This window comes from Acomys russatus, chromosome 11 (assembly GCF_903995435.1).
Source record: "Acomys russatus chromosome 11, mAcoRus1.1, whole genome shotgun sequence".
NCBI classification, from domain to species: Eukaryota; Metazoa; Chordata; class Mammalia; order Rodentia; family Muridae; genus Acomys; species Acomys russatus.
The window spans coordinates 22,470,287-22,486,651 of NC_067147.1; positions in this window are offsets into that span (position 1 = coordinate 22,470,287).

Here is a 16,365-nt window from a genome sequence, read left to right on the forward strand (position 1 = left end):
GCTCCCAAAAAAGTTTTGTAAATAGTCTTAGGTGAAAGTTCAGGGAAGAAATCTTTATTCACATCTTGTGCGATAAACTATCAAGGGCTTAAAGGAAGAAACTGAGCCTTCTCTTTGCTTATATTCTTTAACGTGTAAATAATTTAGTGAACTTAAGTGTAGGTGGCTGCTTACAATGTGATCCAGCAATACCACTCTTGGGTATCTACTCAAAGAAATCCTCATTGAAATAAGCAGAGCTTCCTGAATGCTCACTAGCATAGAACTTTTCAAAATAATCAAGCTGAGGAAAGACACAATGTGTGGGAAGGCAGCAGAAGGATGATGGAGAGTGAAGAAGGGCCGGGGGGCAAAGAGCATAACATATATACATGAAATTGTCAGCGATAAATATACATTAATTTTAAAAGCTAATTGAATGCTGTTTGTTTGCATTTTAGAGACATTGCTTTATGATCACAGCATATACTTGTGATAACTTAGTTGACTAGGAATGTTACAAACCAAAATAGTTTATATTCCTGACAACAAAACTCTAAGAAGACAGATTTATAAATGGACCAATTTTTTGCATCCTTAAAGCAGAAATTTATTATTAAGGAGCATAGGCTTCATTCAGGCTTGGCACTTGCAGCAACTGCCAACTTGAAGCTGCAAATGTCGCTTTTCATTCATGGTATAACAGAGCTGCTACTAGATTACGGAAGCTAATAAACAGCTCAGGGCATTGCATAGTGTAAGCCTAGCCCTGAGTCATGCATATTGCTCGCTACACCTATGGTGAGTTACTTTCTTGGGTGTGTCAAACTTAAACGTAGAAACTCACACTGGTCCTGATCTGGCCAAACCTACCAGTTACATACTGATTTTGAGGTGGTCCTCCTTCAAGTGCCACGTTCTTCACAGATTAAAACGGAGGCCACTCACTCACGCTACTAACAGTCTCTTCAGAATCTAAACCCGAATCTTCTTTTCTCCATAATGAACTTCATCTGAGTGTCTGCAAGGAAGGGTCTCACCTCTCTAGATAAAGTAGTGAGCTTCGCAGGCCAAAGACCACATGGGCTACATCTAGCCAATAATTTTACTGGCTGTCTAAAACTATTTTCTTTATGATTGCTCTGGGACTTAATGTCTTTATCCGACACATGACATCACAAGTAGGTTTTAGAAATAGTTAGGGATAATGAAGACGATTAACAGAGAACATGCTCTATGTCTACCAGAAATAGAGATGAAAGGGGAATGGCGTGCGAGCTAGGCTGGTAATCGGACTTGCTCTGCAAGTATAAATATCGGGTTTGACCATTGGAACCCACGTAAAGGTGGAATGAGAGAACCAGACTCCATAGAATAACCCTCTGACTGTATACTCCCAAATCCCAATACAAAGTAAATATTAGAAAGGAAGATAGGACAAGTCTGAAATTCACGAAATAGATCCTTCACCAAGCCCTTGAGTTCAGGAGCTCTGGAAGACTGGGAAGTCAAGTACTGACAACGGCAGAGCGCCATCTAGTATTGGTTACTAGAACTGCAGCTCCCTTTCTGCCTAAGGAGCAGGGAGTAAATCTCCAGCTGGTGTGGAAATTTACTTTTGTGTTTTGAGTTCTTTAATTATTAAGGTTCTAAATTCCAGGTGTTGCCTTCCTATTCCCACAAGGGCGGAAACAGCCGTCTCGGAAACAGTCGCTATTCAATTGACAAACTAGAGTTTCTCATGAAAAATAAATGATCCGTAGGTAAATGTGAGCTACGAAACAGACCACAACATCCTAAATTTGTGTGTGTGTGTAAGACCGTGACAATGTGTTCATTGTGACCCGTTTTCAGAGTTGTGTAATTTTATAGTCAATTTACTTTTGCTGCATAAACTCGAGTGTATTTTAGAAAAAAATATAGAATTTTTAATGAAGTTGGTATTTTATAAAAATAACAAATTTTCATCTAGCAACATTTTTAATTTTAAAAGTGCCATTTGAGTTTGATTCTAAGAATTAATTTGAATTTTCTGGAAACAAGACAAAATGCACAATATTCTTGTCATCTTCATTTACCCTTGGCTTAGCAATCGCATTGCATCTCTCAGGTAATTGTATGCAGAACTACAGTGGCTAGTTCAAACTGCTGACGTCGTGACTCATAGTCTGGACCTCCACTGAGGGATTACATAGATTAGGTTAGTTTATGGTCATTCTGTAGGTGATTATCTTAGTTTTATTGATTCATGTGGAATGCAGCATCCTTGCACTTGAGTCCTAGACTGAATAACAAACAGGAAAGTAGCCGAGCAATCATGCATGCTCTCATGTCTCTCTGCTCCTGATTTTCCATGCCACCAGCTCCCTCAAGATCTTGCTACTATGACCTGGACCTGGGAGCTCAAAATGAGTCTTTCTCTATATTGGATGTGTCAGGGTATTTTATTAAAGCAACTGTTGAAACTACGATAGCACCTGTCCTACTTATGTGCCTAGTGCTGTGATAAGCATCAGGACCAAAAAGCAGCTGAAGGAAAAAAGAGTTCATTTCATCTTTCATTTCCGGGTAACAGCTCATCATTGAGAGAAGTCAAGGCAGGGACCTGAAGGCAGAAACTGAAGCAGAGACGAAGGAGGAACATCATTTCCTGGCTTGCTCTTCATGGCTTTTACCCAGCTTGCACTTGGAAAATACTACCCATGACCCCCTGCCCCAGGGTAGCACCACCAACACTGGGCTGGACCCTCCCAAATCAATCATTAAGAAAATGCCCCCACAGGCTGGGCCATAGGCCAATCTAATGTAGGAACTTCTCAACTGAGTTTCCCTCTCCCCAAGCAACACTGACTAGCTCATGTCAAACCGAGAAAACAAAACGAAACAAATCTAGCCAGTACAGTACACTTTTCATTAACTTGGAAACTCAAGTTGAGTTTACTAAGCATATGTAAATACTTAGAAATAATTAAAAGAGAATATAGTTTATTATTTGTTTGGTTGGTTGGTTGGTTGGTTGGATTTTTGAGATAGGGCTTGACTTTGTTATTATTTTTACTTACTTACTTACTTATTCACCCTATATCCCAATTGTAGCCCTCTCCCTCCCTCTTCTTCCTATATCCCCCCCTCATAAAAAATGAGGACCCACTACCACCAACCCACCCCAGCACATCAAATCAAGACTGAGATCCTCCTCCTCCATGTTGGCCTGTCAAAGCAGTCTCGCCATGGGGAAATGATCCAAAGCAGGTCCCAGAATCCATGTCATAGACAGCCCCTGCTCCCCTTACTAGGGGACCTACATGAAGACTAATCTGCCCATTGGCTACATATATATAGGGGGACGAGTTCCAGTCTATGCATGGTCCTTGGTTGGTGCTTCAGTCTTCACAAGGCCCCGTGGGCCCCAGTTAGTTCTGTTAGTCTTCTTCTGGAGCTCCTGTCCCCTTTGGGTCCTTCTATCCCTATGCCGACTCTTCCACAAGGCTCCCTGCACTCTGCCCAATGTTTGGCTGTGGGTCTCAGCATCTGTTTTGATATGCTGCTGGGTGGAGCCTCTCAGAGGACAGCTATGCTAAGTTCCCATCTGCAAGCATAGCAAAGTATTGTTAATAGTGTCAGGGATTGGCTCTCTCCCATGGCTGGACCTCAGGTTGGGCCAGGAATTGGTTGGACATTCCCTTAATATCTGCTTTTTCTTTATCCTTGCTCATCTTGTAGAAAGGGTAAGTTTGGGTAGAAGTTTTTGTGGGCAGGTTAGTGTTCTCCTTCTTCTACTTGGAGTCCTGCCTGGCTAGCGGGCGTCCTTTTCAGTCTCCATGACCCTCGCTACTAGATGTCTCAGAGTCACCCCATGTCTTCCCAGGAGTCTACCATGTTGTAGATCTGCAGTCCTCAGAGATGAGGGCCTAACTTTATAGTCAGACTAACCTGGAACTTGGATCTTTCTGCCTTAACTTCCTTAGTGCAGAGACTACAGGCCTGTGGTACTACATGTGATAAATAACCATTTTTCCAAGGAAGACCTTTAAAAGAATGAGTCTACAGCTGGGTGCAATGAGGCAAGCCTGTAATCCCAGCACTCAGGGAGGCAAAGGCAGGAGGATTACTGTGAGTTTGATACCAGCCTGATCTATGAAGTGAGTCCAGGATAGTCAAGATTACACAGAGAAACCCTGTCTTGAAAACAAAAACAAAAACAAAAGAAAAAAAAGAAAGAAAGAAAGAAAGAATGAGTCTACAAATTAACTTGGCCAATTTAATCTTCTTCTTCTTCTTCTTCTTCTTCTTCTTCTTCTTCTTCTTCTTCTTCTTTTTTAAGATGTTCTTCCTAATATTCATGTTAAATTTTTAAATTTTGGTTTGAGTTGGGTTGGATTGGTTTTTTTGTTTGTTTTTCAAGAAAGAGTTTCTTTGTGTTGCCTTGGCTGTCCTGAAACTCATTCTGAAGACCAGACTGGCCTCGAACTCATAGAGGTCTGCCTGTCTCTCTTTCCTCATTGCTTGGATTAAAGGCATGCATTGCCAACTGGCATTAAATTTTCACATAAACTTTTAAATTTCTTATTAGTTACACTGAGCGTTATCACCTTTAATCTGACAAAAAAAAATCCTTTTAAAAATTTGCCTAAAATAAATGTTATTGGTAATCCAACATCATAATACTTTGACTTTATATAGCACTGTGATATTTCAAAACATTTAAACCACTCATTACAAGAGAATAAATCATCTATCTGATAGTAAACTTGATGTAACCATTTATTTAACCACTCCAATCATTTCCTTTCCTATTCTTCAATTGTCCTGTCTATGATTAATTACACTTCTAGAACACAGTTTTTCTTTACAGTTGTAGTTAGAAATGCATTTGTTCCTCCAGATAAATATGAATTAACATTTATATAATTCCCAGTTGTTTCATGGTTCTTCTTGCTATAGGTAGTTTATTGTGTATATGAATAATAATATAAATGTATATGTTTAAAAAAAAAAGAAAAAAGTTCAAAAGAAAAAGAGTGGTGTTGGTGTTCTGTGGATGAAAGAGATACCAGTATGGAGGCCATACTGCTTTTGACTCCTCTTCTCAGGGGCTAACTTATAACTAGGTAAAACAGTACTCAAAGAAGGGTAAAAACAATACTTAAAGGAGGGTAAAATGAAAGCCACCCTCTGTCCAGTCACTTATAGGTAGAATTCGTCCCCTATCTGATGCCCCTTACCATGATGTATCACTCTGAAAGGGAGTAAATGAATTTGTCCTTTATTCTTTATCACATTTGTTTCAACGCTAGGCCTTTAAGAGCATGTCTTATTGTTTGTGTCCATAGAAACTCTATTTCTAATATTCTCCAAATTACTGCTTAGGGCTCTGATTCTATTGAGTGAGTTTTACTTAAAAAGAAAACAGACAAACAAAAACAGTGCACCTATCAGATAGCAAGAAGAAAATCCAGGTGGCAGCTAAGGAGAAAATTCCAGTCACTGCTTTTCCATATGAGATAACAAATAGTTCTGTAAAAATTAAAGCAGAACATTTAGAACATTTTAGTGAAAGTGGCAGGTATAAATACACCTCTATTTTCAAATTGGCTTTTAGTGCTCCAGCAAATATTTTAAATGTCAATAACTAAAATTATTTGTTATACAAATTAAAATATGTATGTAGGCCTTAACAAAGAATCATTAAATATATTATTTTGAAAAAGTAATTAATTCAGATACGTTTTTCTCCAAAATAAAGGCATTTTTATCTTTTTTGATTGTGAGAATCTAGTGATTTCTTTCGGCTATATAACTGCCACCAAATTATTTTTTTAATGTTTTGATCTAAAAAGGTAATCAAAAATGTATAAACTGTACTGTGTCACCCAATACAATACATTAAATGCTCCAAAAAGTGTGTTTCTGAGAACCAATAGAAATGCAATAGCTAAAGAGAATTACACCTTCCTTTCCTTGTCAATCACTATTTAGTGTTTCTACCTCCCACTTCAGACCCCTTAGTTCCCAGATAGAAGACACCGAGACCTTTCAGGTTTATAATAAGCCTTAAAACACTGGAGTTTGGGCAGATATCAACCCTCTAAGCTATTTTGTTGTTTTTCAGCCTTGTACTCCAGTATTACTTGAAATAATTGTTCCTCCTTGTGCTGCTTCTGCTCCATCAGGCCAGCCCTCATGTCCCAAATTGCCCGCAAATTCTTTCTTCTCCTGCTGCTACATTTTCTACTCCCCCATCTCCCTATTTCTTAGTGGTCCCTCTGAGATCTAGGAACTTAAGCTTCACCTACTTCTCTTTTGCTCCGCCTACTTCTCTTTTACCCAAACTACAGGTTATTGGCAACTTTATTTTAACCAGTCAGAGAATATTGGTGAGCAAAATGTACACAACATCACTTGGTGTATGTGAGAATGTGCTCATCTGGGCTGTAACCAGATCTCAGGGCAAGAGGAGGGGACAGTAATTAACAGTTGAATGCATAGCACAGACCAGCCACATCCTTAGGTTGCATCCAAGAAACAAACCTTAACATGGAGGATAGATATCACCTCAGGGATATGAAGGACAGGAAAAAATATTTCAAGCAAGTGGACCTAAGAAGCAAGCTGGTGTAGACGTTTTAGTATCTGACAAAATAGATGTGAAACCAGAACTGATCAGAAGAGATAAGGACAAAAACTTGTCACTTGTGACAAGAATGTAACCTTGCCTTAGGCTGGAGTGTAAATTTATACAGCCACTGTGGAAATCAATATGGAGGTTCCCCCATGAAGATAGGACTTGGTTTACCTCAAAATCCAGGCATACTCCTCTTGGATATATGTCCAAAGGACACTCTATCCTACCACAAGGACATTTGCTCAGTTATGTTCATTGATACTGTATTCATAATACCCAAAAATTGAAATCAACTTAGATGCCCCTCAACAGAAGAATGGATAATGAAAATATTGTATATTTACACAGTGGAGCATTACCCAGCCACTAAAAGAAATTTATTCATAAAATTCACAGGTAAATAAGTGGAACTAAAAAAAAATCATCCTGAGTGAGGTAACTCAGACCCAGAAAGACAAATATGGTATATATTTGCTTATATGTGGATATTAGCAGTTAAGTCAATGACAATCAAGCTACAAATCTGGAGAACTAAAGAGGTTAGGTATAGGTAAGGGATTAGTAGGGGCAGATACATATTCTTAGCCAAGTGAAATAGAATAGGGGGTTGGAACAAGAGAATCAAGTGGGGAGGAAAAGAGAAGAGGGAGACAGAAAGATGATAGAGGAAATAAGGGGAGAGACAGCTAAAATTAAGGGGCATGTGAGGGGTAGTATGGAAACCTAAAACAGTAAAAGCTTCCTAAAACATATACATATATAAAAGTGATACTGAGACTCACAGCTAGACATTATGAAGAGAGCTAGAGACTTTGGAGCACTCAGCTTAGTGGCGTATGTCCATCAATCCTTCATCTAGGGCTCAGAGAACCTCACAGAAGAGAAAGTAGACACTCAGAGGGGATGGAGGACATCATACAAACAAACACCTCTACATCAACATGTTTGGCACACGTAAACTCTCAAAGACTGAGGCAGCATGCACAGGGCTGCACCAGTTGAGGCCCTAGAACTGAGAGGCAAAGTGGACACATGTCCTCATGCCTAACCCGGAAGCAATCTCTAATTGCTAAGCAGTTGCAAAAGGAAATTTAATTTCCTTCACCGGAGTCTCACTAGGGAAACAAACTACTTTTAAGAATAGGCTGCATGTCTAGCAGTAGAGAGCCAACAGAAAATACATTCAAAGGCATCTTTGTAGGTCCCATGTCTCACACTGTTATGGTTAACTGGCTTGGGTTAAGGAATGCCCAGGAGATGAAAAAAGCCCAACTCTGGGAGTGTCTGAGATGGAACTTCTTAAGATGATTCTGTATGAATGCCTAGGCCTAATCCATGAATTAACTCTTTAATGAACTGATGGCATGACGGTTTTATAGGCAGATAGTGAAATGCAGGTCAGGAGGTTGAAGGAAGTAGATCACTGGGGCATGTCTTTAGGCATTGTAGCTTGCCGTCTTGCAGGAGGTCCTTCCTGTGTCCTGACTGTGTTCCTTTTCTTGTTCTTACCATCACAGTGAACTTAAATCCCTAATACTGGGAGATAAAAATATAAATTCTTCTTTTAGGTTGTTTCTCCCAGGTATTTCATCACTGATTGTGAATGGTCTTAAGTATTACAGACATTAGTTATTTAAGCTTTTTAAGAATAATAACTTAGACCAGGGGATCTAAAGTAGAAGGGACTTAGTTTGAAAGTATTCCTAATCTCCATGTAACTTATTTTCTATTGTAAGTTCCCATCTTTGCCCTGATTATTTCTATTAAACAGGATTTCATGGAGGGCAATCATCTGTGAGATTGTTTCGTTTTGCCCGAGCCTGCATTTCATGGTACCATGAGATCTCTATATAGATGTGTTACAATAGATAATAGTTTTTCTGACATCTTGAAATTTGTCTTCTGAGGACAGGGACACATGGAAGAGATTCTGCTTTGTCTTTTTAAGGCTTCTGATAAGAATGAACTTCATGAAAATCCTCTATTTCTGCAAATAGTCTTTGTAACCTTGTGGCTCCTTTCCTTTTCTGTGTGATAGTCATGCAGGGTGGTAGAATTTGGAATGCAGAATCTTTGGTGCCTGGAAGATTTTGATACATTTACCAGTCTAATGATAGTTCGTGGAGACAAACGGAAGTCATAAAGATTGAGTACTACTCCAAAAAGTTTCCCATTTGTCTTTCTGATGAGTGCCCACCTGTCATGCATCAGGAATGTGAGATGGAAGTCTAAATTGGAATGAAGTTGGAGCCGATATCATATTACAATGGGGACTTAGCTCATTTTCTGTTTGGGTCCTAAGCTCGGGCTTGATCATAGATATCCTGAAGCCACTGCATTTCCCAAGCTCCTGTGCAGCACGTTGACCTACATACTCTGCAATTCTACCCCTGTTGCTGTTAAATTACCAATATGGCCTAATAATGTTTACAATTTGGCCTATACTTATTATTATGACAGTATTTTCTAACCCGCTAGCAATCAATCAAGACAGTTGTTATATTTTAAAATAGCCTTAGTTAACCTGGGGCAGGGCAGGTATTAATCCTCTAAACTACTTCCCATAGTGGGTCAGGTATGGCATACCTGCCCCAATCCCATGCCATCTGGTTCTAATAACTTCTATCAAGCTATCCTCCATCCATAATCCCATATTCTTGCTATTCTTCTTCATCTGGGCCAAATCCTCCATCCATCCCAGCCATGTGTTTCTCCTCCATTTAACCCATGGTGGCCTTTCTTTTTCCTTTCCTCTCCTCCAGTCTCTCTTTCTCCCAAGATTCTCTCTGTCTCCCCAAGCCCTGGAACCTTAGCCACACCTATCCCATTTGCCCTGCCCAGGTGTGATGGCTTTTTATTGGTCAAAGAGGTTAGCCTCTTAGGCAAGGTGGGTCACAGAGACAGCAAGCAGTAATTAGCATCAAAATATACCAGACCAATCTCCAACAAACTTCTTTTCCATTGAAATATAATACCTCTAATAATGAAGTCTTAGAATTGTCAGTTTTAAAACTTTCTTGTACACAAGGCACAGTGGGCCATACCCAGCACTTGGGAGGCTGAGGAGGGAGACCATGAATTTGAGATCAGACAAAATTATATAGCAAGTCTGAGACAGCTTTGGCTACCTAGTTAGACTGTTTAAAACAAATTAAGAAACAATAGCCTGCTAACAAAAGAGCAAGCACACAAACAAACGCTCTTACACACTTTAAAGTGAGGAGTCATTAATCAAGAGTCACTCAGTGTTGACTCTGCTGACCCTTGTCTGTTCTATATATTCTTTGCCTCTTTCAATTTATCCATGTTTTTCCCTGTTTCTGAAATGCTCTTTCCCTTCTACCTATTGCAAACTTTCCCATTGGTTAAGATCATGCCAGTCTCATTGCCATTGTTCCCAGTAATAAATGCCCCCCTCCCTTTTTAATTTGACAAGTTCACCTTCTTAAATTTACAGTTTCCTCAGCATAGAAAAGTATTGCTATAAACTAAATAGTGGCTAGAGTTAAAATGGTCGTATTCTACATTGTAATTGTCATTTTCACATCTCTTTTGGTGCTTAATGTTAAAGTATGTAAAGGCCATCACGCAAAATATATAGTACAAAGGGAATGGTGAGGGCTTGAGTGAGCCATGAGGGAAGAGAGAGAGAAAGAGACAGAGGGAGAGAAACTGGGAGAGATCTTAGGAGAGAGAGAGAGAGAGAGAGAGAGAGAGAGAGAGAGAGAGAGAGAGAGAGAGAGAGAGAGAGAGAGGGGGAGCAAGGGTATGAGGTGTCAGGTGGGTTCTTATCCTTCAAGCACCTGGTGCAGGTGATGACATAGGACACACATAGGTGGTGACATCGGATGTTATCAGGACCCTAAAGACCCCTGAGGGCAGGCCAGTTAAATTGCTTGCACACCAATGTAACAATAACCATTTAACATCTCACATTTGCATACTTTTTCTTTTATCCCTATATCATAAAGACCTGAACAGTATACAGAGCCTCTGTGCTCTATCAATGTCTGCAAGACTTTTGAAGCATACTTGGTATCATATGAGTGATTGTTTCTTTGAACTTAGTTAAAGATACAAATAGGTATTTAAAGGTGTATTATGACTTCACATCCAGGATTTTCCTGCCTTGACTAACTTGATAAAAGAATGAATCTGAAATTCCTTCTGAAGCTTAAATGGCTTAATGTTTATTAATTAAATAAAGCAGCATTAACAGAAATTATTGTGGAATTAACATAAAAGATTTTGAAGTGTGAGACACAGTAATCATAATTCCATTAGAAGTGATATTCTCAGTCTCTTGTGAAGTGTTTTGATAGTTCAATGTTTGATATTTCAGTAGTTTCTCACTGTGACTAAGAGATCAACTGCATTGCAATAGAATCCAAGAAGTCAAACATATAAATTAATTACATTGAAATCTGAAATGCAAAGATGTCAAAAACTATGCTTTCTATTTAAGTATGTCATGAAATGTGTTTGGAATTCAGTCTTCAAATTAACAGGCTGTGGGGGAGGTTGACTATTGCTGGATTTATGCAGATGTATTCTCTGGTAATGAGCATAAATTTTCTGTTGCAGGATAGTTAAACATCAGAATGAAGCTGATCTTGTAAAACCTATGAAGTCATAGAAATACTATTAGATGGAAGAATACTTGTTATTCATAGATAATGAAAAATATGTTATCTTATCAGTCTGAATTATGCAAATGAGTCTCAGGCACATACTATTTATATTAGATGTACAGATATAAATAGATCTTATTGGAAAAATATATAAAAAAGAACGGTGGTTAGGCTGAACACATTGGCTTAGGTCAGGCAGAAATAGGTTACTTGCACCTGCCTGGCAGTCCAAGTGAGACTGTCATCAGCTCTCCATAGACTTACAAGGAAGAAGGTCAGGAGACATCTGCATAACTGTGTAATAGTAGAAACCAGCATTTCAGTGAATGGCCTTGCTAAAAGGGGGTAATATTTGGAACCCAATATCTGGTGACAGCCAGTTCTTCAGTTGCACTACATGACTTACAGGGTCAGCTCTCTGAGAAGCCATGGATGGAAAAGAAAATGAGCCTTCTACACCATTTCATTTTGTCACTTGTCAGTCAGACCCCTCAGTTCCCAGGGATGCACTAAACATAAATATTCCCCAGCCCCGAATGACTCTAGAGGGACATGTTTTCCATATTGTTCTTGGGGAGAAGGCAGTTATGCTGCACTTTCTCAGAGCAAAGCATCATTTCACACTCTAGGTGTCCACCCCACTTATTTCTCCCATCGAGTATATTAGTCTTCTGATCCCTATACCAAAAGTGCTAAGAAAAGAAACCAACTTAAAGGAGGGTCGTGGTTAGGTGAACACAGTACATCTTGGTGGGGAAGCATGGCGGAACAGCTCTGGCTGTGTCAGGCGAAGCGTGTGGTTGTTTCACTTTTTGTTTCATGTTTTTGAGGTCTTTACATGATATTTATCCCAGAGTAGCTTTGAACTCATGATCAACTCAGACTCTGAGATTATAGTGTAGGCATAAGGTTATTGTGTAATTCAAATTCTGATTTCTCTAGCCATAAATTTCTGGTTACAATCCTTGTTCTCTGAGAATCTCCTGTCTCAATGTTGTGTAAATGCTGCTCCCCAACTGTCCCCTGATATGTCAATAAAGCAGCTTATATCTAATTGCTAAGCAGGGGAAATAGTAGGGCTGCTCCTCCTGCCACCCAGAGAAGAAGTTAGAAGAGGAAGTAGGGGATTCAGCCATGGGAGAGAATCAAGATAATTAGAAGGAACATGAAAGCTACAAAGTTCAAGTATCACTGGGATACATGCTGGGAGGAAGCCAAAATAGCTTAGAGGGTTAAGAATAGAGTAATAACCCCTCAGTTATTGTGTTGTGAGGCTTACTATTAAACAAATAAAAAAGAGTCTCAGTTATTTGTGTGATATCTGGGATAAAAGAGAAACTGAAATACAGGGTTTTATAAAAAATAATTTTAGCAGAGTGTACACTTGTGACCTGAGCAATGGCTCAGTGGTTAAGAGCACCAACTATTCTTGAGTTTAGTTCCCAGAACCCACATGACAGCTCACAAGTGCCTGTGGCAACAGTTCCATAGGCTCAGATATCCAATTCTACCCTCTAGAGGCACTGCATTCCAGTGAGCACACACACATACACACGCTCACGCACACATGCACACATGCATGCACGCATGCACATGCGCGTACACACACACACACAGGATGCATAAAATAGAAATAAAGTATTTTGAAAAATGCTCAGACATCTTCTTATTTTCACTCACTATTTGTGCTAATTAAGCAACATTGGACACTAAACACTATTCATCAGAGCACTCCATAGAACGAACTCTTATGTGTAGAGAGCTGTAAAGAGATGTTTCTTTTCTAATCTCCTCTCCCTCTCTAGTTCTTCCCAGGCACTCCACTGTCTGACAGCCTTGACACACAACACATCACTTTAAACTGTAACCTTTCTTTCCTTTTCTGTCCCCAAGACCTCACATTAATATTGTAATATAAAGTACAGCACAACTTTTTAAAAACACATTTTTATTGAAAAATAAAATAATTCATATTACATCTCATTTGCTATCCCATCCTGTGCATCCTCCCATTCCTCCCTCCCTCCTGCTTTCATCCCATTCCCCTTCCTTGTGACCGTGACTGAGGGGGACCTCCTCCCCCTGAATATGATGCTAGTGTATCAAGTCTCTTCTTGGTAGTCTGCTATCCTTCCTCCGAGTGCCATTGGGCCTCCCTAACAGGGGGACATGGCCAAATATGGGGCACCAGAGATCATGTGAAAGTCAGTCCCCAGTCTCCACTTAACTGTGGAGAATGTTCTGTCCCTCTGCTAGATCTGGGTAGGGGTTTGATGATGACCGCACATATTGTCCTTGGTTGGTGCCTTAGATCAAACAGAACCCCTGGGCCCAGATCCACCCATCATAATGTTCCTCTTGTGGGTTTCTAGGACCCTCTGGATCCATCTATTTCCCTATCTTCTGTATTTTTCTCACCTAGAGTCTTAATAGGATGTCCTCCCCTCTGTCCCACTTATCTGGTAAGTGAAGACTTTCATGGGACCTACCCCTTGAGCTAGCAGCACAACTTTTATAGTACTATTCTTTAAGGTTTTCAACACTTCAAACATCCAGGATCTCCTTAAAAATCCAGAGCCTCATAAGTGGGCTTTTTTCAGATAAAATTTTAAAAACTGGTTATATACATCTGTATTCCAAGAGGAAATAATCAGGGCACAGTTACAATCAAATAAAAAAGAAGACAAAAAAAAAATCTAACAGCATAAAAGCTTAGTTAATGGCATGTGGAACTCAGTCATGGTCTTCTGGGCTCTGAAAGGTTTGGCAGTTGCAATTTTCCAGCTTTGCTATCTACAATACATGAAGCTCATGTTGACTCTGTTCCACACCTGCCTTGTCCTCTACATATGCCCCATAGTCCTATCATCTCCAATGTCCTGGACTTTGAGTCTATAGCTTCAATTTTGGCTTCTACTGACTTTCTTCTGACCTTGTCCTACCATGCCAAATCTCAATTGCTCTCTCTAACCTGTTATTGACTTGAAAACCAGTACTTTATTGGAGATTTAAACTTTATTTACCAAGTTGATGAGCAGCCTTGCCCCTCACTACTGAATGGGCTGCAGCTTCTGTGTACTGACCTTGGGAAGATTTTGCCCAGTGATACCCTGAATTCTTATTAATCACAGCTGATCCTCAGAACCAACTAATCAACATCAATTGTCCCAGTAAAGCAAAGGTTTCACTTCAGTGGTGCTGATCTCTTATTAATGACAGTGGATTCTTCAGCAACCAACTTTCCAGAAACCAAAGATTCTTATTAACACTATCGTAGAAACAGCCTTGATAACAGTTTTGGAGGGAGGGGGCACTGGAGAGATGGCTCAGAGTTTAAGAGCACTAACTGCTCTTCCAAAGGTCCTGAGTTCAAGTCCAAGCAACCATATGGTGGCTCACAACCATCTATAATGAAATTTGGTGCCCTCTTCTGGCATGCAGCTGTATGTGCAGGCAAAACACTACACATAATAAATAAATAAATAAATCTTTTTAAAAACGAGTATTGGAGGGACTCTCAAACTTATAAACCATTCTTCCATTGTCTGTATCTAGTTCAGCATTCTTATCTTCCAAGTTCCTAAAAGCATAGCAAAGTAAGTCATATCTTTCCCAGCCCAAAGTTCCAAAGGCTTCAATGATCTATCTACAAAACAATGTCATCAAGTCTGTCACAGCAATACTGTATAAATCCTAGCACCTATTTCTATTCCAGTTTGTTTATCTGTTGCTGTGACAAATACCATGAGTATATAACCTTCCCAGGTTATACTCCAGGTTCTTATACTTTTCCATGTCCTTCCAGGAAGAAAAAGGTTAATTTTAGGTTATAGGTCATAGCCCATCATCAAGGAAGCCACATCCAGAGCTCAAGACAGAAACTGGAATGCAAAAACTATAGCAGAGGCCACAGAGGAATGGTGTTTATTGGCTTGATTTATGGCTCATGGTAAGCAGCTCTTTCCTTAATGAGGCCCAAGTCAAACTGCCTAAGGATGATAATGCCCACCATGGCCTGGGCTCTCCTACTTTCATTCTTCCTATATACAATTGCCTATATAACAGGCAACTATAACTCATTCCTGTTACATGCATGTGGTGGTGCTATATACAAATGACCCTTGAGCATTATGGGGAAGATAGAAAAAAGAGCCCTCATTTTACACAAAATATGGGGTCGAAATTTTCTTTTGGTTTTCTCTGTTGATTTCTTGAGGCTTTGGCACAATGTCACCTGAGCCATAATGGTTTTCCCGATGGCAGAAGGATACTAGTAATTTAAAAGAAATCAAATACTTTGGTTGGAGGACCCAGAATTCTCTATAAGCCAGAGAATATAAAATAAATTACAAAAAGAATAAAACCAAACATACAATTAATCAAGCTTACTGGTAATCTGAAAATACTGGACACAGCCAAAGAATCATAACAGAGACTCTGGAAAAATGTGACCATTCAATAAGCCACTACCCAGGGCTCAGGCTAATACCAGAATAATTCAAGTGAAGAAGAGACAAGAATAGTAAAGCAAAAACTTTGGTGGCATTAAATCAACATAACACACAAAAGATGAATGAACCAGAAGTTAGTGGAAATACACGCACACGCACACACACACACACACACACACACAGAGGCACACACGCATGCATGCATGACAGAAAACCTTAACAGAATCCAATATTTCATAAAAAAAAAAAAATAACGTTGAAAATGCTGCAGAGATGACTCAGTAGTTAAGAGCACTTCCTGCTCCTTCAGAGAACAGGATTTGGTCCCCAGAACTCACATCAGTGAGTCCACAACCACTTGTATTTCAGTTCTAGGGCATCTAACACGGGCACCTGCACACACGTGGAGTAAAGTACACGATTATGGGTATATAGTCTGAGAAATTTGTCATAAATTTTGTTGTTGTCTGAACATCCTAGAGTGCAGTTATGGAAACCAGAGTGGTACAACATGACTAGGAACCATAATTTTATAAAAAACACTACCATTCATTCACACAGTTTCTTGGTGACTGAAAGGTTGAAACTCTGTGCGCAATGGTATATAGGTATATCTTACACATTATCTAGTCTAAGCGTAAAGCATAGCCAGCTATCTGACTCCTAGAATTTAATGTAT